The sequence below is a fragment of the Amblyomma maculatum genome, chromosome 1 (assembly GCF_055883805.1).
Source record: "Amblyomma maculatum isolate TAMU_Amacu chromosome 1, ASM5588380v1, whole genome shotgun sequence".
Classification (NCBI taxonomy): domain Eukaryota; kingdom Metazoa; phylum Arthropoda; class Arachnida; order Ixodida; family Ixodidae; genus Amblyomma; species Amblyomma maculatum.
The window spans coordinates 76,469,987-76,494,976 of NC_139344.1; the positions used below are offsets into that span (position 1 = coordinate 76,469,987).

The 24,990-nt window shown below is 46.1% G+C and overlaps 1 protein-coding gene and 1 long non-coding RNA gene across 2 annotated transcripts in view; both read right to left on the bottom strand.

The window, feature by feature from the left end:
- The window catches only part of LOC146202850 (uncharacterized), a 426,668-nt gene that overhangs the window by 176,810 nt on the left and 224,868 nt on the right, over positions 1–24,990 (bottom strand). The window lies entirely within an intron of this gene.
- Positions 18,312–24,579, bottom strand: LOC146202851 (uncharacterized). The gene is made up of 3 exons (XR_014702320.1): positions 24,331–24,579; positions 23,535–23,583; positions 18,312–19,864 (listed from the first exon to the last, which is right to left on the bottom strand). It is a non-coding gene; the product is annotated as an uncharacterized LOC146202851 (long non-coding RNA).

The window sequence follows — 24,990 nt, forward strand, 5'->3', positions numbered from 1 at the left end:
GAGCGGAATGTTCGTGGTGGCCGCCTAATCGCGGGGAAGGGCTGCACGTGTTCTGCGGCTAAATATATCTCATAAACATTTCTCGCTGTGATTTGCCAACGTACTGAGATTTCAAGGCATGTTAATGAAACCCAGGTGGTCAGAAATAGTGCGGAGGCTTCCGCTACGGGATGCTTGATATCCCACCTCATTGTTTTTACGTAAACACACACACACACACACACACACACACACACACACACACACACACACACACACACACACACACACACACACACACACACACACACACACACACACACACACACACACACACACACACACACACACACACACACACACACACACACACACACACACACACACACACACACACACACACACACACACACACACACACACACACACACACACACACACACACACACACACACACACACACACACACACACACGCGCGCGCACACACACACACAAAGCACGAAAAGTCACTCGCCACTGTGTGAGTTTGACGGGTGACAAGTGACAAGTTTCTTATTTCTTTGTGGGCGTGGGTTTCGCAGATGACGAAAATCGCTTTGCGGACCCCATTTGAGAGGCAATGTATTAAGGTTAATCAGGACGATGAAGAATGCTGCATACAAGTGAGTGAAAACGTGGAGAAAAAATCTTTTACCATCGCGCGATGCGAAGCGGCGCCTGGATGTGAAACCGTATAAAGGTAACGAGCTTATAAATTACGAAGAAAACCGTTGGGTTATATAAAGCAATAAAATTAAAATGTCAAACATTCTGCAAGATTCGTGCCTTTTACAGCTCTCGTGGCGTATGCTACAAACGAAGCAAAAGGGTGAGGAACAAAAGGTATCGATAAAAATAAGCGAGCGGCTAATGGTAAAGCGTGCCGATAAAACGCGCTCTTAGTTTCCTTCGCTTGCTATTGAAGATCGCCCAAGCGTTCAGGGTCGGCATATCCCCCGTTTTGCTTCACCCGTGATCCCGTTTTCTTCTTGAAGCGCGCACGCCACGTTTCATTCCGCGATAGAGCTTTCCGATAAACCTTTGCAGTTATATTTGGGGCACGCGTTCGCATTACCCGTGCGCTCAAGGCTCACGGAAGGTTCACTTTGTAATGACCAGGCGGTGATTAATTAACCGTTGCTGTTGCTGCGGGACCACCCGATCGTCGCGAGCGACCCTCTCGACAGCGTAAAAATAAATCAATGGGCTCCTTGTTTGCTTTGGAGCAGCGGCCGCTCGTATACCTGGCAGTGGCGTCCCATCGCGGAGGGCACGCGACTGGTAACAGACACCGGCCAGTCAGCGCAACGTATGCGGCGAATCACGGGACGGCACGAGCTAAGAGGGTCAAACGGCGCGGGCCGCCACGACCGCTCGCGGCAGGCAAACAAAACTTTCCCGATAACGACTGACACGCACGAAAAAGCGCCGTACTTCGGAAAAGTTGCATCTTTCAGCCCCCCCCCCCCCCCCCCCCCCCCCGCGGCTCGTACGTGCGCGCACGCACGAACACCACGAGAGCGTCTTGTTTGCAAAGGTAATGCTGTGCCGCAGCAAGAGCAGCGTTCACCTCTCGCGACGAGCGAGAACCGCGCGTGTTTGCGCTCCCCCATCGAACCGTGCGCTGACGAACGATATCTCAGGCCTCGCGCACCTCTTGTTGCGTTTGAGCGTGGCTCTTCATCGCCGCGGCCCGCGGCTGGGACCACCGATGCTGATTCTGTTGACTCGGTGAGAGAAACGCCGGGTGCGTTCAATTCGCATGGATTATTTATTCGGCGTGCTCCGCAAGATAGCGACTGTGTTTACCGGCGCTGATTGACTTGGGGACAGTCGCGATTCACGGTTCCAGGCCTGGGCACTCGGTACATGATGCGCTCCCCTACGCGACTGCCGGTGGCGGACACGCCACTAGCTGTCACCCTTCTTTCCCTCCGTTCACTTGTGATATCGATGCTGGGGTCAGGAAACGCCATCGTGGGACGGTGGGGATAGCTTATTTACCGGCGAGAGGTTTCCGCCAAATAGCGCTACGGCTTTGGGCGCTTCGCTCAAGGATGCCAGTGGATGAGGATTCACTGATCTGTAGAGGACTCGCTGATCTGTAGCTGTTGACTTGTAGCGTTAGTTACTTGCCAACGAGTCCCACCGAAGTAGCTCCCCGTGCAACGTGAATTCTCGGCGAACCCTCTATACTGCAGCCTTCGGCACTCTATACATATCTCGCACGCGTTGCGACGTTGAAAACATCGACTTCACCGATGTTTAGCAGTCAAGTAGAAGTGGAGTACCTTATAAAAATGCATGTCTCGAAAGGAAAATTCTCATCGTGACGCACGCGAACCGCCACAGTGCCATTTAATCGCGAATAGCTCTTCTGGGTTTTAGAGCGTCGCGGACGGAACGCAGAACATGTGACAGCGGAAGTGAAGATTGCTTTCACTATCAAACACGAAGGGTTCAGCGAATACAAAATGATTCCATAGGTACAGTCTGAGTTTCGGAAAATTAAGATTTTTATGCGGCGCAAAGGACGAAATGTGCCTGTTATCAGGAATAAGCAAATACGCCTGAGCAGCTGAGACACCGTAGTGAAGACGGCGGCAACAAGCAATTGCCTCAACAATGCACATTGAGGAGATCAGGCATGATGATGACAATAAAAATAATAATAACAATAATAGGTTCACATGAAAGGAAAGGCGCAGTATCTGTCACACTTGTTCTGTGGACGCCTGAACCACGGCATAGAGGAAGGTGGGAGTGAAAGCGGAAAGAGAAAAAGGGGTGCCGTAGTGGAGGGCTCCAGAGTAATTTCGACCACCTGGGGATTTTAACGTGCACTGACATCGCACAGCACACAAATGCCTCTTAGTTTCGCTTCCATCGAAACGCAGCCGCAGGTAGTCGGGATCGAACCCGGGTACTCCGGCACAGTGGTCGGACGTCTTACCGCTGCACCACCGCGGCAGGGCAATCAGGCATGATATAATTTAGTAAATGAGTTCAGCTCGTCGCAGAGGAGTAACTAGCAAAGTCGTAAGAAGTTTTTGTTATATAAAAACGCAACATGTTTCTTCGTATACAGTACGCGGTATTGGGTGAGTTGGTTCTCGTTCATCGTTAGCCAATGAGTAATCAGTTCAGTTCAGTTCAGTCGTTCAGTCGTGTCCGACTCTTCGTGACCCTATGGGCCATGTCACGCCACGCTTTCCGGTCTCTCACTATCTTCCTAACATCACATAACTTCATCTGCAGCGCCTCGAGGATGCCATCTAACCATCGCGTTCGCTGCCTACCCCTTCTCCGGTGACCCTCAACCTTCCCCAACATCAAATCTTTCTCCAGCGATTCCTCTCTTCTCATCAGATGACCAAAGTAGCTGAGCTTTAACTTTAGAATTTGACCCTCCAATGAGCAGTCAGTGCTTATGGTAGACAATATCAACTGATTTGATCTTCCGGCCGTCCAAGGAACTCTCAAGAGTCTCCGCCAGCACCACAATTCAAACGCGTCAATTCTTCGGTGGTCAGCCTTCTTCACAGTCCAACTCTCGCATCCACACATCACAACTGAGTAATCACTCCCCCTTATTACGAACTCTACACCATTTTGGGAGATTTTCCTAAAATTTGAACTAACATATTTCCCACTTCGAGTTACTAATCAATTCTCTCTCACCTACGATTCGCTATCCTTCCTGGTAAAGTCAGTTGGTCGAGCGACTGCCCCAGAAAGGCGGTGGTCGCGGGCTCGAGCTCCGGACCAGGACGAATTTTACTTAACTACAGAGTTCATAAGAAAGCTGTAGAGCTTTCCTGTCCAGCCGTACGGCTTCGCACAGGTGGATGCCAATGAGTAATCACTCCCTTATCATATTATTCCAGAGCGCAGAAGACGGGTATAGGTGTCTGTCTCTCTCTCTGTCTTTGTACATGTCTTCGTCGTTCCGGAACAATGCGATGTCTTTGCATCCAGCTCAATCGTAATGCTTATATCATTGTTATTCGGCCGTGTACGCAGGCGCATCACCAGCCAGGGGAAGAAATGAAAGAAAACATTACCTTTCCCCAGCATGGAATTCTAAGTGACGATAAGGGTTTCCCAGTCGTAAATGAACTACAGAAAATTTTCTATTGTCTGTAACAACAGAACTTCAATGCGATCTCTGGCCATGAGCCTGTTGTGGCTACAGAAATTTATATAATAACCTTTATGGGGATACACGTATATCCCACTGTCCTTTCTAACCAGCGACGAGCGCAGCCGAGTCACGAGACGACGCGCGCTCGCCAGGAGAGGGTGGGGGAGAAGGCACTTAGCGTTTCCCTCGCTCCCCATACAATGCTGCGACACCACAGCATCGCGCTGGTAACCTAGGGAAGGGTAACATTCCAAACGCGATGAGGAACGACTTGCTTCTCTCGTCTGGTCCCGGGAAGCAACCGAGGATAAAACCGCGGTGCCCGGGAGAGGAAAGCCTCTTGCCTCTCCTAAACCCGGAGACCCTGGTCGGATGTTTGATCTTCCCTACCAGCGGACGACTACGACGATCCGGTGAGCGCCCCCCGAACTCTTATGTTATCGGACAGAACATTCTTCCGCAGTATGTGTTGTTGCCTTGTGTTAGGGTTAATAAATTCTTACCTAGCGTGCCCAGTTCGTTGCCTATTTCGTCCGGACCTGCCGTGGCTGTGACTTTGCGCCACGAGTTGGGGACACCTGTCGCGTACGAGCAACGCCTGCGTGCAGTTGGTACGGCAGCTCGCCTACCCCGCCGGCTGTGCGTAGTTGTGACCCCATACATTTTATATAGCCAAATCAAAATATCATGTATCTACAAGGAAAAAAAAAAAAATACTACAGAACAGGAAACTATATAATAAACAACTACAGAAAAAAAACGACAGTACTGCGAAGATCTACAAGACTACAGGAAAATGACGGCACGGCGAAGCTATAGAATGTTTTGTATTTTTGTTCTGGTAGGGTTCTTTTGTAGTTTTCTTTTTCAATAAAACTGATTCGGTTTCAGCCGCGGTACCACGTCCCAAAGCGGTATCGCTACGAGGGATGCTTTAGTGGATGACTGCGGAAATTTCGACCATCTAATGCTCTTTAATGAGAACTGACAGCACGTAGTACACGGGCGCACTGCGTTTGGCTTCCATCAAAACGCAGTCCAGATTGAACCCGTGTCCTCGGGAAGTTTGAAGGCGAAGAAGAGAAACCAAGAAATGTCAAAAATGAGAGTAAAATAACCTGCATAACATGCCATTTGTACTCTCGCGTAGCCATAAAAAAAACAGTAAGTTGAGCCCCTCAAACAGCCCCAGTCCCACCATCATCACCAGTCGGGAGTAACACTGCACGCTTTGCCCACTCGGCGTCTGATTACAGGTTGGCAGAAGAAAACTTGAACGTTCGCTCTCAGTGGTGTGTGGCAACCAGGGATGCCAACTCTCGCTCCACAAGGTTCGACGCGCCTCCCCGAGTCACTAGTGCGATCACTGTGCTGCGTTCGTAAGAGCCCAGGCAGAGCGCGCTCCTCGGCCCGAGGCGTAATTGCGCTCGGTCCAGCCCTCGTCACCCGCGGACACGAGCCGGTCAACGCCTTAGCACGACAGCTTGACCGGGTCGCGTCCAGTGAAAGCTCAGACATCGGCCACGAGGAAGGAAACGCGGCTAATTAATAGCCGCCTAATGAATACGCTCCCCGCCGAGCCGCGGACGGCGACGAGCGCCCGATGCTCTGGAGTCACCTCGCGCCGGCGCAACTCTTCGCTAACCCGAACTCTCCCTCGGGGCGTCTTGGCCGATGTCCGAGTGTGTCCTGTGTGCGGACGTGTGTACGAGGGTGGGAGAATGGAAGAAGGGGCTCACCGAGGCGAAGCTAGCCGTCTGTCTCGCAGTTTTAGTACTCTTCGCGCATAGGCTCTCAGCCCACGAAAAGCCGCTTTCCGTTGCAGCGGAGGCTAAAATACAGCTGTGGAAACGAACAGAAAAGGGTAACAAAAAAAAAAATAGAGTGCTGGCGCAGAATATCACCGACGATGGAGGAGCCCGCTGCTGCACAAAGAGGGGGACCTCTCGATCAGGCCGCCGAACAGCCTCGCCGACGCGCGGAGAGCTTCGCCCGCGGAGAACGCCCCGAGTGCGCCGCGAAGGCACCGCTCCGTGTGCCGCCTAATCTCGAGTCTGCAGCGAGGGATATGCGACCCCTTACTGGAAATATCGCAGCGGCGCCTTTGATGCACCTGGCTACCCTCCGACCTTGCACAACGCGACCAAGAGACGAACGGGGCCGTGAATTACGGCAGAGGTCCCACTCCTTTACGGTATTCCACCGATGGATCAGTGAACTGTAGGAAGGCGTTTCAGATGCAGCTTTTGCATTTTTTTTTGCGTTCCCTACATATTTGTTTCACTCAAAATACTGAGTACTTCCTTAACACTAACGAGACGACTAGCATAGGGAGAATTGGCATGTATGTTTCCTCTGCATTAGGATGCTGAGTTGGGCAAGTTGGTCGAAGTTCATTTTGGATGGGAAAAACAGCGCAAAAGAACGAACGACAAAGTAAGCTGTCTGTGTGCTCTTCTTACTTTGTCCTTCGTCCTTTTGCGCTGTTTTTACCATCCAAAATGAAATTTCCTCTGCATGTTTGTGTGAGTGAGTGAGTGAGTGAGTGAGTGAGTGAGTGAGTGAGTGAGTGAGTGAGTGAGTGAGTGAGTGAGTGAGTGAGTGAGTGAGTGAGTGAGTGAGTGAGTGAGTGAGTGAGTGAGTGAGTGAGTGAGTGAGTGAGTGAGTGAGTGGAAAGACTGAAGACACCGAGAAATTGGGGGGAACGACGGTTGAGAACCCGAAGTGCGGGAGTGTAAGCGTGGATTTGCGGACGTGCGGCCGTTTCAGTGGCAGCATTTTCGACCTGCGTACAAGAGAAAACCGAGTAAGGTGGCGCAGCCCCAGGCAGCATCCAAGGATAGCCTGGGGATAGGCCGCCGCATAAGGTGCATACTTTGTATCCAAGTAGTCATTCGTGAAAACAATGGCCTGCGAAGCCTTCGCGACCGATGACTTCATTCAGATGGCAGTGAAAGATGATTTCCCTTATGCTCCGTTTTCTTCATCCATCAAATAAGCTAAAACAAAAAAGTGGGGGAGCAGCTATAAGTGTCGTATAGCAGCTGGCATATGCTACGATTATCATTAGCTTTTACGAAGCGGTGAGTTAGCCAATAGGCAACTACTTGAGGGTCAAGCAGCTTTAACGCTGGCGCAGCTACGTACCGAGCAAGACGAAGTGGAAAAATACCCTAACAGGGCTTCCGTGCATACGGCGAGCCATCCACAAGGGCGGAAGCCACTGTTTCCAGTCCACGCCTTTTCGCGTCCTAAAGACATCACTGGTGCCGGGTCTACGGCACAGTGTCTGCACAGCGTCAGCACCCGGCCCTGCCGTACTGCGGGGCCCGCTTCGGGTTGGCTGCAGAAAGTGCGCGGTTCCCCGACACGGGCCTGCACTGTTCTCGCCTGTCGGTTCTCTCTTTTCCAGCGCCCAACTCCGAAGCGCTTATCCTTTTCTTCTCGGCCGGCGCGTGTGTCTCTCCATCTGTCCATGGAACAGTCGGCGACGCCTAAAGGGAGACCGCCCAGTTGGGCACACGCGTCACTCTTGTAGCGGCAGCAACATGGCGCGCTCTGTTCCCAGCTGCAGCGCGTCTTTTCTTGATCCCTCTGTCGTCTCATTCGCCAGCACCCGCTGCTACGCTTCCACCGGCGAGCACTCGCACGCCACGGCGGCGTACGTCTCGTATACCAAGCAGCAGGCTGACGCCGAACAGGGGGAAGAGGCGCATGAGAAGATGCTCTCTTCATAATCCTGCATTCTTCTCCTCTCGCACCTCCTCCCCCATTATTTATTTTTTCTGAGCTTGTCTTGCCAAAATGCAGTTTTCTGATGAGACACGCGCCGCTAAGTGCGCGCAAACACGACATATGCTCATGAAAAGTAGTATTATTGCGCATGCTAGGCCTCGCAATAAGGCTTCTCCAAAGGCTCTCCGCGTGCCTCGATCTTGCTCGCGCATCATCCTATGCTCCCACGCTCTGGCTCTATCTCATTCTGCTGTCCTCTTCCTCTTCTGCCTGGCGCTTCTCGTCGGCATGCATGTTTGCAGTGTGAGGAGTGAAGCCGCTATTAATATCAAGGCCCTTAGAGGAGAGAAGGAGGCGCCAGCAGCTTTATCTGGACGCACTTTTCAACCCCATTTCGTGGCTTTTTCCTGTTGAATTTCTCTCTCCCTTTCTCTATTTTATTTCTTCTTTGTGAACGTTTTCTGTACATACGCAGTTTTCTGCATATTCTATTAGACGCATTCTTTGAGGGTGGCAGCTTTCAGCATGGACATTCGCTATGAGCAATGGAGAGCATCAAGCATTCTGACAAGAATTAACGCAAGATTTTTTTGCTCCATTTTTCTTTGGGGGAAAATGAGATGTGAGAAATCCTAGCGGCTATTTGTCTTTATTTTGGAACGAAGATGTGAACGTGTTCAAGAGCACCTTGTGAGCTATATATGACTGGCTCAAGATCGCTTTTCTTTTCGTTTTTGTTATGGGCACGAATCTGCCAGTTAACTGTTCGAGCAAGGCAGACCTTCAGCGCACGCTCATTAATACAAGCAGCAGCAGCTTCGCCGAACACAATTCCCACTATGCATTTATACCAGATATGGCTAATATGTACCCCGAAAAGGGCAGTGTCTCCTGTAATGCCCTATAAGCATCTTTAAGCACGACTGTCTATTTTTTTTTTCGTATGAATTTCCCGTTTCAGAGGATTATCGCACGCACTCGGGCATCACAACGATCTTTGTTATTTGATGAATACCACGGATTTCGTGATAGCTGCAAGCGTGGATGCTGACGCGCTTAATGGTGTTGTTCATTGTGCAGGGTACCATAACATTGTTCATGGCAGCGATAAATGGGACGCTTAAGCTTCGCCTTAGGACTAGACGCAATAGGGCCTTTAACACCACCTTTTCATTCAGCCAACTCTTGGCATTGAAGGACTGGCGGAGTTTGGAAAAGCGTTAAATGCTTTTCTCCAGCTTGGTTTGCTCCAACTTTTCGGATGAACTTGTAATGAGAGGAATACAACCGTAGGTACATATGTCGCCGGTTCGAATTCCTCTCGAAAGCTAGTGTCGAACTTGACTAACACCTGGACGCTAAATGGAAAGAGAAATAGTATGACACCACCCTTCACGCTACACAAATAACGGTTGCGCCCCAATTTCGAAACGAAATCAGGGGCGTAATTTTTTCCGACACATTTTTCTCAAAACTAGGGTACGACAACGGCGACGCTCTTCCGAGCGAACGAGCTTTATAAGTTGTCGCGTACTATAAGCAGTTTACACGATCGTATTTCTCCGCACTAAGGCCGTCGCAAAATGTTCGAAGCGCCCACCTGCGTAACAGCATGCTACGCGTGCCTTCTCTGCAACGCTTAGTGACGCAGCAGGGAAGCATTCGTGATTTCAAGATGTCCCCGCAAATAACACGCACTCGCCCCTTCCCCCCCCCCCCCCCCCCCCCCCCCACACACACACATGCATACACACATTTCTAATTTTCGAACCGTGCAGCATGCGCTTGTGACACGGTTCGGAAAACTAAAAGGGAGCCTTCCAGCGGTGGACGATCTGCTTCTTAGAGCACTCTGCCAGCGATGGTGCATGCATGGTGCATGGTGGGACAGCGCGCGAGTCCGGCAGACACACAGGCCTTTTTCGTGGCTGCCTTACTGCCGGCACAGGCGAAGTTGCACTTTAATCAATGCTTGTCAAGGGGCACTTTTAATGCCCAAGTTTCCATCCGTCGCGCTGATAGTGAATGCCGTCAAGCGCATTCTGTCCGTCACGAATGAAACCAGATTTTGTGCTTGCTCACGTCCATCTGCCGGGGTTCGGACTTCGCTTCGCGGTTATCTTCCAAACACCGTTTACGGCGTCGTATCGGGAAATCCTTGCAAGAAACTCGAAAAGCGCCCCTGGCGAGTACCGATAGAAGCAATGCAGCTGTGCCAGTGCCGATGGTGAGAGGAGTATCAAAACTGCAAGATGTATAGGTCGACCGCCGAGCCATTGCTGTCTGTGTGCGTTTCAGCCGAAAGAAATATGTTTTTCAGTCACTCGCGTGCTCCGTTTTATTGTCGCTGCACCAGCACAGGCTCGTGCACTTTTGATGCGGCGCCGCGTGAATCTCTTTCCATATGGTGCTCTGCAGAGCCTTAGCGCATCATGCGCTAAGGCTCAATGAAACGGAGTGGCACGTCATCTGCCGTGCTTACCGAATTCTCAGCGGCACTTTTGCTACCTAAGCTGTAAAGCGCCCCTAACTCACAGCATGCTTACAGCACCCGAGCGTGCTACAACCGGTGTTGCGGGAAAACGCACTTCAGTCACTGCAGTGCGCTAGTTTTGCACCCGCGTGCGACGTCTGAGCGGCAGGTCTTTTCGGTGCCAATATCTGAGTAAAATATGTGCATTGTTTTAATCTTCACTGGAGTGGTTCGCTTTATGGGGCTTGATGTCCCAACTTTTACTTCTGGAAATAATAATAGGTTTCTTGTGCTCTAATAGAAACCCCTTAGAGCTATTGAAGGAGTATACCGCGATATTTGCGCGCAGAACACTTGTTTAAGAAATATCCCATTTTTCCCGTACGTGAAATTTATTACTTTCGACTCCTGCAGTACATTCACCGTAACAGGCTGTATGCTACTCTACCCGATAGACCTGCCGTAATGTACGATCTGAGGTGACGAAAGAAACTTGTGTCTATCACTCGGACCAACTATGGAAAGCAAAAATGAACTTTTCAAAGTCCATGTCTTATCAACGAAACATCATCCAATGTGGAATTTTCATTATTGCCGAAGGTATTTATGAGCATAAGACAATATTTTAATTAATATTGTGCATAGTTTCAGGGATATTAATCGCTGTAGTTTAGTTTTTCTCAGTATGTCCCCTTGATTTCGTTTTTCTATAAACATTGTCTGCAATGAATTCTATGTTATCAAGCATGCCAGCTGTTGATTTTAATGCACAAATGAGTGTATGTGTTGCCGCCTCCCCCCCCCCCCCCCCCCCATTTTTTTTTTCGATATATCGTTTATGATTTGTAAATGAAGTGTTGCATTATGCTTGTCTTATATTTTATACGCGCCAGAGGTGTCTACTGTGTGTATTAGGGGGCCAATGCCCAGTCAGGCCTGCGTCACTTGGCGTAGATCTGAAACAAACTCCCTGGGCTCTCTAAACTTTTGATCAAAACTCTACTCATTCGGAGGCTCATGTCACCAGTCAACTTCCATAATTCGCAGCCCTTAAATTAAACAACTTACGAAATCAACAACAAGTGTCATAAACTTGAAAAACCAGAACGCACAATACACCATTAATTTCATTGCTCTTACGCTCGTCATTATTCGGGTAATTTCTGCCATCTGGAGTTCATTACGTGCACTAACGTCGCACAGTACACGGACGTCTTGCATTTCACCTTCATCGAAGCGCGGCCGCCGCGACCGGGATCGAACTCGGGTGCGCCGGCTTATTAGTCGAGCAGCCTAACCAGAATCATCACGTACGGCAGGGCATTCTCAGGATTTGACCGCCTCCTGGAAGTGACGAGGGCAACTGAGCAAAGCTCTATCTTGAGCGTGTGCTAAGGCGGATGGGATATCTTCCAGCAGCAGGCGCTAACGCCGTGTCCCGTGGAAACGGCATCGGGTTCTCTTTTCTTGGTGGGAGTGCAGTAAGCAATCGAGCGTGAATGTGCTCCTGGATCGCTTGCACTCGTTTGAACTTCAAATTTAATTAAACAACTTACAAAATCCCGTACAAAAGTCATGAACATGAAACATCAGAATGCATTTAATACACCATTAATTTTGTTGTTCTTATGCTCGTCATTATTTTCACGACTAAGCCCATTAGAAGACAATGCACAGTCACTGTCAAAACTTTGGAGCGCAAGGGGTCTGCTTCTAACCCGTGTAGTGGCGCCTTTTTAGCGTCCTTGAAAGTGCTATCCATTGGAGAGTAGGAAAAAAATAATACCTTCAGGGGAGATTGGGAAATCTGGGAATGCGTTACGATCCACTTGGCATAATTCTGAAACAGGCCCCCTGGGATCTAAACTTTTGATGAAGACAATATGTACTCATTTGGAAGCTCATACCACCAGTCAAGTGACATTAATTGCGGCCCTTAATAGATTATTATAATGTCTCGAAGTGTCTTCAGTTCCCACGCGTCTCAGTCGGTCTCCTGTGGCCGTACTCCACAACCTCCAATCTTCGGTTTCATGTGATCCTCTGACATTTGTCACTATGACGAAATTGCGACTTTGAAGCGCCCGCGGGAGGCGACCCAAAAATTTGGCCATTAGCGACCTCTCCTCAGCATTGGTTGCATGACGTATTCTGTGGTGAGCCATTGCGTGCGCGGCGAGTGTCGATATAGCTTATAGAGTATCCTAACCTACAAGAAATTACGCTTCCGTAGGGCCCCAGCGGCCGACTTTGGCTCTCAGCGCACCTGGCGGAGTGGGTGAACCGCGCCAGCCTTAGAGATGGGCGCATCAGATCACCAAATTCTTGCGACCACACTTTTATTTTTTTGCTTTTTTTTTTTCGTATGTGAATCGCATAGTTTCATGCAGGCGCTTGTGCTGAGTTGCCATTTACATTTTGTAAAAGCATTGGAACTGGGAAAATTCCGCAACCGCCGAAGCTGCGCTGCCACGGCCGCTAATTTATGAATGGATCGATAAATAGATGAGGCTAAGCTGTCTGAAAATGGCGGCGGCGGCGCATGCCACCTAGCTGTGATTAAATAATACATTTTGCGCATATTCTTGCCATAATTTTAGCAAGCAAACAACCTTTATTTTGTTACTTCTGTCAGTATAGTCTATTTTCCTCCACAGTCCTTAAATTAATTTTTTTTTTTTTTTTTTTGTAGGTGCAGCTCTATCTGGCGGAGTCGTGGAACCTTGATCTCGGCCGCGAAACGGCCCGAGTGTCCCCTCTTTATAGTTATATTACTCTATTGATGGCTATTGCCGACAGCGGGACACGCTATCTTGTAATTTTTGTGATCGGCCGCTCGTAGCTTTCGCCTGATGCTGCCGTTGCGCTGACGTCCGGCTATATTAAATGGTAAATGGAGGCTTATGGAATGAAGGCGCTGGTATTTGCTGATGTTTCTATTTCTTCGGACATACTGGAACGCGGGGCAAAGAAAATGCGAAAGGGGTAAAGGACCCCGCAAGGACGGGTGCCAACTAGCACGAGCAATTTTATTGCTGTGATCATATGCGCATAAGGCTGCAAGTTTTTGCTGTTGTTGTTGCCCTTCATAAAAATGGCGCATATCCACAGACCGGATTGGCCATGACCAGGCCCCCAGGCGGCAATTGCAGATTCATAGATTGAATGCGACAAAAGAGAGAGAGAAAAAAAAAAGAGAGATGATATTCAAATTTTGAGCAACTCGGTTTCAGTGACAGGAATGGTTGAGTGCGGTACCGGGGCTTGATGAGCTTCAATATGTGAGAGTATAACGCATTGCCCGAGTTCCACGGCTGCGAGAAAGAGGAGCCGCCAATTCGGCTCTGAACAAGTTAAACATCCCCCGAAACAAAACACGTGCTACCTTACGCCAGAGACCCCCGGATCAGGGGCGGTGAAAATGGAAGCAAGGACTGAACTCTCTTTTGTACCCATTGAGTATATATACACAGCTCGAGCCTGCAGTGAAGCACTGGCCACATTCAAAATTGTCCACAGACAATTTTCCATTGTGGGATCCGCGCTATTTCGTGCAAAATTACATGAAACATTAGAGTTCTGCCATCAAGAATATGACGTGACCGCGTTATTGGATCCTGTCCGCGGCTCCCCTTATGGCTCTTTGTTAGCGTACGTGCACTTTGCTACTCGCTTATTCACTAATCCGTTAATATATTCTTCCATTATCTCACACATTGTCATCAGCCTACAGTGGCACGATACCTTATAACGTGAAAGACCACCCGACAAAGATATGAAGTTCCCGCTCTCACCAAGGCGTACGACCGTGCCTGCGTGGCCAAAAGAATAGCTGACACGTGGTCCCGATGGGTTCCATTCCCATCTCACCCGTCTCAATGATTGGAGAAGCGCGAGTGGTTAGCTCCTTCCTACTCAGCCATGTCATTTAGTCTCGTGTCATCACAGAACCTGCCGACCGATCAGTGCCCTGCAATATCACCTGCCAATCACATGCCCGAAGTTTTTCACCCTTAACGAAAACGCTAACGCTGGATGGTCAAGAGAATGGGGCGATTCGGACGCTGTAAAAGAAAAGAAAAAAATGTCTGCAGGGCATCGTGTCCAGTGCGCACTGCAGGACCTAAAGAGAACGCCGAAAGAATGCATCAGACAAAGGAACACACTTTCACTTACACTCTTAAAAAAAAGGTAGTTGTGGTTACTAACTTTTAGGGTAGTAACTGCTTGTCACATATGTTACTAACTAGTTAGTAAGTGCGGGTTAGTATCTGCTAGGTAGTAGCATATACTACCTCTAGAAGGTAGTAATCAGAACTACCTCCAGCAAATTTTACTACTTCTAGATGTAGTATCAGCAACTACATTTAGAAAACTTTACTACCTATATAAGGTAGTAAGAGCCACTACCTTTACTAGTATTCACTACCACTGCAGGTAGTGAGAGTAGCTACTTTTAGCAAAATTTACTACCTATAGAAGGTAGTAAGAACAACTACCTTTACTAGTATTCACTACCACTGCAGGTAGTAAGAGTATCTACCTTAAGCTAACTCTACTACCTATAGGAGGTAGTAAGAGGAACTACCTTTAGCAAAATACACTACCTCAGAGGTAGTAATAGCAGCTACCTATATCAACATATACTAACTCTGTAAATAGTAACAACCACTATTTTTAGCAATATGCACCACCTACAGAAGGCTATAACAGTAATAAACTGCCATAAAAATACTACACATTTAACAAACTCTTCTGCTTTGTTGCTATAACCACTAACCTGAACGCTGGATTACATAAGATGGAAGCACTCAAGCAGTGGTCATACATGGCTTCCAAAAAAACACACAAATTGAACACAAGTGTGGCTAAGAAGATTCGACTTTATTTCTCAATATTCAGTTCAAGCATTCAACTTTCTAAAAAAAACAATTGCCCGCATCACAAGTTGTGAAAAGCAGATTGACTAAAGATGAGAAAAATACTCAAAAAGAAAGCAGGTACTTTTGTTCTGTTTTGGTTATAACTTATCACACATTCATATGAGACAGTGTATTTACATCAGAGTTGAGTGTGTTGAACTTGAAACCTTTATAGGAGGTCAAGGTATTGAAGGCTTATAGAGCCTGGTGTGTCTTTGAACACCTTTAGTAATAATGATGACATGTGATAGAAGGGCATACAAGAACTATCAGGATATGTCTATGGAAGTTGCTTTACAACAATAATTTAACCAGACATGTGCAATAAAAATCACAACTAAAAGAGGGTTTTTTGGCAGAGAAGAATGGAAGTACCAGCTCATACACTTCCTAGCCTTCTGCCTTGGCTGCCTCTAGCAATACCTCTGGTATGAGGAAATTTTTTGCTCATTATTTGTCCATTAATATCCTGCATATGTATTGAATACTTGTCGGAGCCATAGTTAAAACTGCTCAACTGTCCACTCTATGGCAACTAAATGAAACAGATGTTAGATCTTCATGAAGCACTATAAAAGGATATTAGCAATAGCTATCATAATAGACTGTCAGAGTCACAAAAGAATGTGTCAAAATTGCTTCAAAGAGAATGTGCTGCTTATATCAAACTGACCTACTAATACACAATAAATTGAAACAGCACATCAGCAATTCCTACTCACTCAAAACTGGTTTGGTTTGGTCTGTGGGGCTTAATGTTCCAAAGCGACTCAGGCTATGAGACACCATAGTGGGGGACTGCAGACATTTCTACCACCTGGGGTTCTTTAATGTGCACTAAACATCGCACAGCCTACGGGCGCCTTGCTTTTCGCCTCTGAAGAAAAGCAGCCACCTACGCTCGGATTCGATCCCGCATTCTTGCGCATAGTAGTCAAGCGTCGTAATCGCTGAACCACCCCGGAGACTCAAAACTGTCTCCCAAAAATGCCCATTTAAAACATTCCTCACATCCTAAAATTATGCAACAGACAGCCAGCTTGTCACAATGCACATTACTAATTATTAAAAGGATGCCTGTTAGGTTTACAAATTGCTGGATAGACCTGCTAAATAAGACCAAGCTCCGATTAAGAATAACTGAAGGCTCTTAGAGTAGTGTTACATAACCTACAATATTTTCGCTGACTTTATTGATTACAATCATTAGGAAAGATCAATTTCCTCTTCGAATTTTGGTTCAAAGAAAAAAGTGCCAATAATTGCTTTGAAATAGCAGACTGAAATATTTGCACCAAGCTACTGTTTATGTAAACTAGTTTTCCCACTGGCCTTAAATGATAAGTCGCACAATAAAAAATGTGCCACATGCAGCTGTACCCCTTCAGCAACCCAAGACGCATCCTGGAAAACAAAATCGCTTTTCGCTGGAGTGCTTTGTTGCTGAAATCACACTCCGTTAATACACGCTTTGCTGCTGAAACCAGCAATTAAAATATTAGCTAATGAGACTTATTCATTGCTAAACTTCAGAAAACAAAGAAATACTGCAGACTAAGCTATAAGACTCACGAGCTCTCATCTGATTGCAGTGGACTAGGACACTCCTTGTAAATCAGAGCATAGCGCGGGAACAAAAACGGGGACGACGACAAGACAGGACAAGCACTAACTTTCAACTGAGCGTTTATTGCAGAAATGATCACATATATACACTTCGGGAACAGCAATGAATGAGAAAACACACAATTACTGTAAGACAGCCACGTGCTACGCCAAGAATTCAAGCTCCTTGCTTGGCAGTGCAACAGACGCCTTGCTGACATATTTATCCCCTGTCTGAGCTATCTCCAGTGCTTCTGTTATCTCCCTTGTCGGCTCGATACGATGTCAATACACGATGATTGTCTTTTCAAACAGGGGATGGCAAGGTGGTTCCACATCACATCTTCTGCAGTGCGCAGCGAGATGGCAGTCTGTAGCAATGCTGCCAACTTTTTTATAGTGCTCTAGAAGACGCACGTTTAACATCAGCCAGTCTTGCCGACGTAGTGCTTTCCAGATGAAAGTGGAATTTTATAAACAACCCCCCCCCCCTCCTGTAGGGCACGTAAGGGTCTCTGTGTTTAATCGGACACTCAGGCTTCAGCGTTCGTATAGGACAGGTTTTTCTGCACCAACTTGAAAGCTTTTTTGGTGCAGTAAACAGGGCATTTACGCCAGAACATTGACCCACATTCCTTAAGTTATGAGAAATCTTATGCAGGTAGGGAATGACAACTACTTTTCCTTTAATCCTTCTTTCCTCCTTTTTTTCTTATCCACTCGCTCTTCGTCACTCATGCATGCCGCAAATTTCTGCGATGCAGGCTTTCAGCAACGGAAACCATAACGTGTTTAAGGTAGCTCGCCGCCTGCAAACGCGCCACCTGCATACTGACACTTTCATCCATGGCTTGATCACGTGACTTGGAGAGAGCGTTAGATAAAAAGAAAGCTCTCTGCAAGTCATGTGATCATGCCATGGGTGAAAGTGTCAGTACGCAGGTGGCGCGTTTGCAGGCGGCGAGCTACCCTAAACACGTTATGGTTTCCGTTGCTGAAAGCCTGCATCGCAGAAATTTGCGGCATGCATGAGTGACGAAGAGCGAGTGGATGAGAAAAAAAGGAGGAAAGAAGGATTAAAGGAAAAGTAGTTGTCATTCCCTACCTGCATAAGATTTCTCATAACTTAAGGAATGTGGGTCAATGTTCTGGCGTAAATGCCCTGTTTACTGCACCAAAAAAGCTTTCAAGTTGGTGCAGAAAAACCTGTCCTATACGAACGCTGAAGCCTGAGTGTCCGATTAAACACAGAGACCCTTACGTGCCCTACAGGAGGGGGGTTGTTTATAAAATTCCACTTTCATCTGGAAAGCACTACGTCGGCAAGACTGGCTGATGTTAAACGTGCGTCTTCTAGAGCACTATAAAAAAGTTGGCAGCATTGCTACAGACTGCCATCTCGCTGCGCACTGCAGAAGATGTGATGTGGAACCACCTTGCCATCCCCTGTTTGAAAAGACAATCATCGTGTATTGACATCGTATCGAGCCGACAAGGGAGATAAAAGAAGCGCTGGAGATAGCTCAGACAGGAGATAAATATGTCAGCAAGGCGTCTGTTGCACTGCCAAGAGAAGAGCTTGAATTCTTGGCGTAGCACGTGGCTGTATGATAGTAATTGTTTGTTTTCTCAATCATTGCTGATCCCGAAGTGTATATATATGTGATCATTTCTGCAATAAACCCTCAGTTGAAGTTAGTGCTTGTCCTGTCTTGTCGTCGTCTCCGTTTCTGTTCCCGCGCTATGCTCTTTGATTTACAATGTCTAACCAACACGCCCAGTCTTATTCACTTCTAGGACACTGTCTTTTAAAAGCTTGATACCTTGCGACACCTTGGTGTATATTATATTGACTGGTCTGGACTGAACAGTGTTGATTAGAAAACAGCTTTGCCTATAACTCGAGTGGGAGTAATAAAAGGCCGTTTATATGAATTGTATGCCTTCTTCCAGATTGTTTTTATGTATGTGATGGTCAGTGTAGAGGAAAAAAGTGCAGGCATAAAGACTACTATACATTTGTCATTTGCTAATCCTACACAGGTGGCCACAAGCATCAACCAACTGTTACTGTTGATTTTTTGCTCGATTGCAGTGCCAACAAATAGCTAACATCATATCTATGCCCAGATATTGCAGAGTTGGGTGACCTCCTAAAATTTAGGGTGTGAAGCTTGCTTACAGATCTCTAACAGACCATCAAAATCTGGTTAGCATTAGTGCAGACCTGAAAGGCTGTTGTGGAGACCGGCTGAACAAAGCTAAATGTCACAAGGAAAAGCACAACACTGCTAGAAGAAAAACAATAAAATGTTGTGGAAACCAAAATGTTACATGCGCAGTCGGATCTATAATAGTACATACCACAACTCAGTGATAAAACTATTTGTTACATTTCACCTAATGACTCTTGGGAGATACCTTGCACATACTTCAGCACGTCACTCAAGCATTCACGTATGGAGCCAAGTAACTATCACATCTTTCCTACAAAACTCATGGGATAATTTCAAACACAAGAGGCATGGTTTGCAGTATTTTCCAGGCACCTGTACATTTCAAACTCACGTAGTTAATAGTTGGTGAGATGAACATGCTGTGACAATTACAACCAACACAAACCCATAAATTTCAGCTACATCACACATGAAATGAGGGTTTTTTTTTTGCTAACCACCACAATGTAAATAGATTTGCTTCAGAATGATTTCTTTTTTCACTGCCTACTCCATTATTAAAAGAAATAATGCAGACAGACCAAAGCAGCTGTCCATTCATACTAGCATCTTTAGTAGTGTTTAGGGTATGACCTTAAACGTGCATCTCTGAACGTGTGATGGCTTGCAGAAGGGCGCTGCAGTGTGCTTGCTGATAGATGATTTAGCGTGTCCCTCATTTGTGCTGTGGTGTGTAGGTGAGCAGCAGGTAGGTTCCAGGCATTGGCCAGTCTGAAGTGCTCAGTTAACTGCATATATAAAGAGGGGAAAAAGTCAACAAGTGAGACCAAGCACACAACTCCTTTCCCAGTAATCAAAACAGGCAGTTATAAATTCAGTACCTACGATCAATCAAGAGGATTCTGGGCAAGCAACTTTAACAATACTGCTCACAACATGATGAAAAAAATGCTAGACTTCAGCGTCCATACAATGTACTGTGTTTGTCAAAAGTAACCAGCCTGCATGGTTTACTTCTCACTCGTATAGGAGAGACTTTACAGTTTCCCTAAAGATGAAAAGGACACGAAAGACAGTTAAGGTTTTACCTTGCCATCGAAGATTTAGAATGGGAGGTGGCATAAGCGCTTCACAATATGGATGATAGGCAAACCTCGAAGCCTGGTTCCTAAAAAAAATATCTAACATCCCACAAGTCTCAAATGAGGCTATTTTGATTCATATTTTTTTTTTACTCCATAACTGTGAGGCGCACCTACCCTAAAATTAGAAAATGGATAAGACAATTGGTGCTCTAAATGTGTATGAATGTTTCTGTTATGCATAAAATTAAAGCACATGAAACATTTTCCCAATTATGGCATGTTTGAACAGAGAAGGTTGCTTCAAAACTCAAAGAAAAATTACCCCATCGCCCCATAAATTCCTCCATAAATTGTATTAAGTTGAACTAGTCTCCTGGAGGAGATGAATAAAGAGTCTAAGTGAACACATTGCATTATTCTGCTTCGAACAATGTTATCAAAAATGAAACATGCGGCTTCTCAAGCATCGTCACAACTCTGAATAAAGGTGCAAAATTAGCAAACAATGCCCGTTGCTAAAACTTTACGCTTATGTTAAGGCTGAGACCTGCACTGTGAAGAGACAGGATATGTGATTACATTATTATAAACAATTGCTGGTTTGTTACATAAGCAGGATGTAGCGGCACAGCCATTTGTGGGTGTAGGGCGTGAAGTGACGCCTATAGGAATGCACGTAAACTATTGGTTTGAAATTTCCAAGTTATAGACTGCAACTATGGCATATCTATGGCAATTTTCTTCATTTATCATAACTAGGTGCATTCTAGAGCAAAAAAAAGGTTGTGTAAGATGTCATTTCAAAGCCAGTATTTTTAAATCACTCCAACATGAACCTGTCACATTTATTTCACACATCTACATTTTGTTAAAATTTCTTAAACAGGGCAACCTGATCTCCTTACGTTGTAGTACTTCTAATGGGCAAAACTGAACAGGAAATTAAGAAATAGTGTGGAAATGCCTGCTCTACGAATAAATAAATAAATTTAACTAATGGGAGCAAAAAGGTCCCAACCTGTATTTCATGAATAAATGCCTGTTACAAAAGGAATGTAAAGCCAGTATGCCCACAGGGGAAAGACAAAGCAACAATCTGGGTATGCGAAAGTCATCATTGATGCACTGTGAAAAAATATATATATACTGAAAACTGTCCTTTACAACTGGATTTCTAAGAGTGGTGCCACGAGCGGCTATCCACATTCATGGATAGTGGCACCGCCACAGCCTGCGTTTGTCACAGATCAGCCTTGGCTTACAATAGCATAATCATGTATGCTTTCTCTTTATGTTAAAGGTAGCAGGGTTAGCGTATGGGCAATATTCTGAGGAGCGGGGAGTCTTGTATGTTGATTTTGTGCCTTCACTTTATGCCCTTCTTCCAAAGCTCGAAAAAAAAAAAAAAAGCAAGTTTCAGCTTTGGTAACCTTACTGGAAACAATACAATGCAACATGTTTTCTCATATTCTTTCTCATCTCTTAGAAACGTGATCGTTAAGTTTAAGAAAAATTAGGAATGGGGTTCTTTCCTTTAATTCCTGAATAAGACTACTATGTTGAAATGCACCAGGTTAGGACAGTTTTTAATGTGCTGCATTCTGTATATGAAAAAAAAAAAAGATATTCGCAAACATTTCGCTATCCACTGGTTATCCATTCTGCACAGGTGCGCCTTACAGTCACAGTGAAAAAAAAAAATTAAAATGGCCTTCTTTCACACTTATGGCACATCTGAATTTTTTTTTTCTAAGTAGTGACTTTCTCACAGTATCAGAAATATGCCTGACATTCTACACTCTTTCTCCTTTTTGCTCCAAACACATAAAATATATTGATCAGTGCCTGCATTCAGTTCAGTTCAGTTCAGGCGTTCAGTCGTGTCCGACTCTTCGTGACCCTATGGACCATGTCACGCCACGCTTTCCGGTCTCTCACTATCTTCTTAACATCACATAGCTTCATCTGCAATGCCTCGAGAATGCCATCTAACCATCGCGTTCGCTGCCTACCCCTTCTCCGGCGACCCTCAACCTTTCCCAACATCAAATCTTTCTCCAGCGACTCCTCTCTTCTCATCAGATGACCAAAGTAGCTGAGCTTTAACTTTAGAATTTGACCCTCCAATGAGCAGTCGGGGTTTATGGTCGACAATATCGACTGATTTGATCTTCTGGCAGTCCAAGGAACTCTTAAGAGTCTTCGCCAGCACCACAATTCAAACGCGTCAATTCTTCGGCGGTCAGCCTTTTTCACAGTCCAACTCTCGCATCCATACATCACAACTGGAAAGACCATAGCACGGGTTATACGGATCTTGGTTGGCAGACTAATGTCTCTGCTCTTTACTAGGCGGTCAAGGCTAACCATTGCTCTCTTTCCCAGAAGCAGGCGTCTCCTAATTTCATGGCTGCAGTCTCCTTCCGAGGTAATCTTGGCGCCCAAGAACAGAAAATCTGTCACAGCTTCCACTTCTTGTCCATTGATGCTCCAGGACTTGATAGGGCAAGACGCCATGATCTTCGTCTTTTTAATGTTCAGTTTAAGCCCAAACTTCTCACTCTCTTCTTGTACGCGCATCAGAAGTCTCTTGAGTTCCACTTCACTTTCTGCCATTAAAGTGGTATCATCCGCATATCTAAGGTTGTTGATACGTTTTCCAGCAATCCTCACTCCAGCTGAAGACTCGTCCAGACCGGCCTTTCTCATGATGCACTCTAAGATCAAACTAGCTGCAAGCGCAGCGAACATAAAAGACATTAAGGAAGTGAAATGACTTTTTCATTTCTGGTTTGAAACTGTTTACTACTGCAGCATTTTAAAGCTTCCATCAAAAGCCACGACAAAAAGTATCAACGAATGCAACTGCCCATTACTGCTAACTGCCCGCCTGTGCTGTGAACAACACTATGATACGCATATTTCATAAAAAATACAAAAGTCTTATTTAGTAATGAAAGCAATCACTCTTGTAATGCACATTTGACTACGTGTGGTCACTCAAATAATTCTTTCGAATCGCCATTCTACTGCTAAACACCTAACGGCTGAGTAGTAGAAGAGTTTGTACCTTGGCGTCAGCAGACCATGTTTTACAGAAAGAGGAATATTTTTTGTACTTTCACACAAGCACCAAAACTAAATGCAGCGACCAATGTGAAACATGCGCAACACCGCAACAACCTGCTTTTTGCGCGCTGTTTCTACTCATTGCATTAATGCACCCACCTGTTTAGAAAAAAAGGCGAGTTTAAAACAGACTAAGAAAATAACTAAGAAAATACTTATCTAAAATTAAAGATTGAGAACCACAATGGTTATATTAAGAGATGAATAAATGGCAAAATAAAAGCTTATTCGTTCACTCACTTACCTCGGAAAGGATCACACAGGTCACAGCTCGTTCGGGGTACTTATCCCATCTATTAGAAAAAAAAAAGGGGGGGGAATATGGAAAAGGAAACACTCAACGCACATTACAAGTTACAAAAAAAAACGTATAAAGATTATATTTAAGACAATAACAAAGATAACTGGATTAAAATTTCATACTTTCTCCCGCACTTTCGCACGTTTTCTTCGCCGAGCGTCAGCTCTAGTTGACGCCGCACTTCGCATAACTTCGCCCTTTCTTCCAGCGCCCGCTCCCATTGACGACGCACTGCTGCTCTGAGTACCGTGATCGCGCACTTTCGCACCAAAACATGGACGCTTTATTTGCTGCGCACTAGGCCAGCGCCCGCTGACTAGGCCCATTCAAAAAACAAAAAACACCACAACCGAAATAAGGCAAACACGGACGGCCCGGCGCCGCCACGTCGGAGGCACGCTGCAGGTTGGGGGTTGTCGGTTTACATGTTCCCAGGCGCACTCACGGGACGGGACGCTCACGTGTGGTTCAAGGTTCACACAGCCGCAGCCAAGGTGGGAATTCCCGGCGCAATAATTCACCGCTAACACATCCAATACACACCCGCCAAGATTATATCAAGAGATATACGCCATAACATAACTTTTTCGCGGTAGGGACGAACCTGCACATGAAAAGCGACAGCTTCAGAAGAGTTGTATTACGAAGAGGTTTTGAGACCACACGCAACAGTATTAACAGCGCGTACCTCTTTCAATAGCAACATTAAACAAACAATAATTTCAAGCCGCGTACTCACATTTTCAAGCAATCACGCCAGTCCATTTCCTTCTTCCGTGTTGATGCCGGTGTTGCCACGGTGCGGTGCAAGCGGTGTATGACAGTGAATTTATTTACCACTACTTCACGTACTTCAGAACACCTATCGAAGTGCACATGTCACACATCAATTCTGTGGCCCATATTCAAAGAACCACAGCACAACGAAAGGAAACAGCGTCCACAATCGCACCGCACGACAACAAAAGGCAGAAAAGCAGCATGATGACATCGCACCTCTCCGCCACTGATGACTTCGGATTGGTTCGGATTGACCTATCAGTGGCTTTTCTGGCTTTTTTTAACTGTCGCCGCCTAGACGAATTTTCGGTTTCGGAAGCCAGTTTAGGCGATCTTTGTTTCTTTCTTATTTTTTTTAAATGGAAAGGCAGCGCACATTTTGAGTCCAGGGCTCATTTATGTAACCCCACTCCCCTCTATAATGCCTTGGCGATTGAGGGTATGGCAAATAAATAAACATAAAAACAAAATAAAGTAGCAATGTAATCAGGAGTGTTGAATACTTCCAATATTCCTATCGTATATAGTATCAGATATCTTCTGAGTCATTCAGATACCATCTTCTGAGTCAGATATCATTTACTACCCCTGCTTCCAGAGAGGTAGTAATGAGGTCGTA